The sequence below is a fragment of the Crocodylus siamensis genome, chromosome 1, assembly GCF_052110815.1.
Source record: "Crocodylus siamensis isolate JL-2025a chromosome 1, ASM5211081v1, whole genome shotgun sequence".
In the NCBI taxonomy this organism is placed as follows: domain Eukaryota; kingdom Metazoa; phylum Chordata; order Crocodylia; family Crocodylidae; genus Crocodylus; species Crocodylus siamensis.
In genome coordinates this window covers 251507895-251511316 of record NC_143395.1, presented here as the reverse complement: position 1 = coordinate 251511316, position 3422 = coordinate 251507895, and positions in this window count along the sequence as shown.

Here is a 3422-nt window from a genome sequence, read left to right as displayed (position 1 = left end):
CTGAAGGCATAGCCAGCTGCCAGCATTTGGCAGTCATTTTGAAAGCACACCCTCCTCACTGTGACCTCTGGGCTGATGCTTCCTGTTTCAGAATGTGACAGAGCACCTTTGGGGTGCTCGCCATGTGGCAGGGGTTGCAGTAGGCTGAGGGAGAGCCCAGTAGCAAAGGCAGCCAAGTGGAGCCTCCAAATCTCATTCTAAGGGGGAGGTGTGTGGCGGAGCACCTTTTTGTGCTTGCCACTTGAGGGCTCGCACAGGCTTGAAGGGGAGCCTGCTTTGGAGCAGCAGCTGGGAAAACCTTTCCCTGCTACCATTTAAAGGTGGGAGGTGTGTGGCAGAGTACTGTGGGTGCCTGCCACTTTGAGACCAGAGCCAAGTAGCCAGCAGATGCTTGATTGAGGCAGCCATTTTAGATCCCTGGATGCCTATATAAACAGCTCAATTCCCTGCTGGCTTGGAAGACAGTAACATCACTGGCTGTGGGGCTCCGTGTATCACCCTGGAGGTAAGGGAGGAGCTGTAGGGGATGGTTAGGAAGTTCCTGGTCCTGGACATGACCTAAAATTGCATCCTGTTGGGAGTGGGTGGCTTGGTGGGGCTCTCAGTGGCACGGGAGCCCCCAGGAAATGCCAGGCCAGTTACCACCCCAAGGAAAGGCAGGTAGGGGCTCCTTAACCCTACCCCTCATTTTCAGGTGGGTTTGCATAGATGCATAGTTGGTAGGGTCGGAAGGGACCTGAGCAGATCATCGAGTCCAACCCCCTGTGATGGCAGGAAAGAGTATAGGGGTCAAATGACCCCAGCAAGGTGTTCATCCAGCCTCCTTTTAAAGACCCCCAGGGTAGGAGCCAGCACCACTTCTCTTGGAAGTTGGTTTCAGATCCTAGCCACCCCAACAGTAAAGTCTGGATAACACCAGAGGTAGTTGGGGGCCAGGAATGGCTATGGCTACCTGAGCCCTGTGGGGTGCAAAAACCTAGAGACCCTGAGGAAGGAGAGTGGGGGCCAGGTATGGCTGTGGCCACCTGAGCCCCTGTGGGGGATAGAACCCAGAAGAAACACCTGAACCCACTGGTAAGTAAAGCCCCGAAGCTCCAACTGAAGGGGCAGTCTGGAGCCACAAGTGAAGGGGGCATAGATGAGTATTCCCAAATGAGGGTGTGGTGTGGATCCCCGAATAAAGGGAGCAGAGATAAGTAGCTCCAAGTGAAGGGGGCAGTGTAGAGTCCCAAGTGAGGTGATAAGAGTGCCCTGGTGAGGGGTGGCTCCAGAAAGGGGCAGCAATGAACAGCCCCAGTGGCGGGAGGAAGGAGAACATGTTTGTATGTATAGAGTTGCCCCTGGAAGGGGCCAGAGTAAGCTTAGACCTGGTCAGGTAATTGGCTGGCCACTAACCCAGTGAGAGTCAAGGGAGAGGCCCAAAAGATGGTACATCTGCCACTCAAGGGATGGACTAGCTAAGCCTATGGCCTAAGGGGCCTACTCCAAGAGGGAGCAAGGCAGAATAAGTTATCAATGCATGAAACCCCTGTGACAGAGGGTGGAGTGAGTGAGGCCTGAGTGAGAGGTGGGCGGTATGAATATGTGTGTGACTGAGTCCTGATGGTATGGCCTAAGCATACCCTAGCTGTAGGCTGGGGGCACTGTAACATCTGGATGCCATCTGCAAGGCATGGCCTGTGGTGTAGGGGACATACGGAGTCGCAGATAGCGCCTCCTGGCATCGGGGCATAAAATGGGCAGCCTCCCGCCTTTATTATCATCACATTAATTACCAAAAAGGCATAGCAGGAGAGTCAGGTGGGTGGCATGCCCAAAGGTAAATGGGGAACCTAGAACTGTGGCTAGGTGAGGACCCCCACTTTGCAACACAGAGCAGCAGCATGTGAGAGACAGGCAGTACATGCGTGCCCTGTTCCGGCCACAGCTGCACTTTCCAGCCCTGGCTTCCCCAGCTCCTGGCCCTGGCACTCAGAGACAGGGTCCCCTACTTCTCAGGGCTGCCACAGATATCCTACTCTCCCACTATCATTCTGAGCACCTGGTGCTCAGCCACCTTGCACCACCCAACTCCTCCATCCGCTCTGCCTGGCGCTTCAGCTACTTGCTCCAGCCACTTGCTGGATGACTGGTATATGGCCTTCCAGGGCCCCTGCCACTAGACAACTGCTGCTGCTGGCCATGACAACCAGGGGCTCTAAGATGCCCCAGCTGGGACCAACATCACCTCTTCTGTCTCTGCCATCTTTGGCCTGCTGCACCAGCCAGGACTAGTGGTATTCCATGATGCTGTAGGAATGGGATGATGACCAGTGGGTTGACACATTCTGAATAATCTGTGTCATCTTTGAAGAGATTTGTTGCACCAGTTCCAGGTGGGGCTGGAGCACCAGGACACAGAGGTGAGCCTAGCCACCCCTTTTGACACCCACCTGCCCCATCATCCACACACTCTACCCCCTGCCTACCCACACAGCACCACTCCAAGACACACACATATTTGCTGTGAAAATTTTTATTCCCCTCACAACCCCCACAACCCATCCCCCCACATCCTCCCTCAACCAATGGAGCCCCCTTCCCCCTTCCTCCCCGACACACAGAGCCTCTCCACAACCCTTGCCATCCATCAACAGTAAAAACCCTCCTCCCAAACTGAAAACTGTATGAGAGTCTCAGTCTTTCTCTGAGTCCTAGAGTGGGAGACTGTATGGTAGGGGTGTCCAGTTTGCAGGCATTCTGAGCTGCTATGCCCTGCTGCTGTTGATTCTGCTGGTGGTCCAGGCACACCTGTGCTCCTGGTTTGAGACCCTGAGCTATGACATTGCCAGGAGAAAGCCTAATGCTGCCGGTGGCAGCTGTGGGTGGTCACTGACCCTAGGTTGGTGCTTGCCACCCCTCCACACTGTCAACAGTGTCAGTGGAGTCTATGGGAGCTACCCTGCTTACTGCTGCCATGCTCCTGCCACCACTGCCATGCTGCCACCAGCACTGTGTCCCCCCCCCCCGCCACAGCCACCAGGGGCACAAGTTGTTCATGGTAACTCATAATTTTTTTTGGAAAGGGACAGCATTTCCAAACATGTATATGATACAAAAATACTTTTTCCAGGTTGGTTCTTTAATATGATTATCTACTGCTGCTTTAATTTGTCTTCCAAATGCTAGAAAAAATTTGTACAGCAATAATCCAGCCCTGCTCTAATCATTTCATAGATTTCATAGACATTAGGGCTGGAAGGGACCTCGGGAGATCATCGAGTCCAGCCCCCTGCCCAAAGGGCAGGAAGTCAGCTGGGGTCATAGGATCCCAGCAAGATAAGCATCCAATTTACTCTTGAAGGTGTTCAATGTAGATGCTCATATGGCCCTATGTGTGTTTTTCTTTCCTACACAGTATAACAAGTTTTTTTAGAGAAACA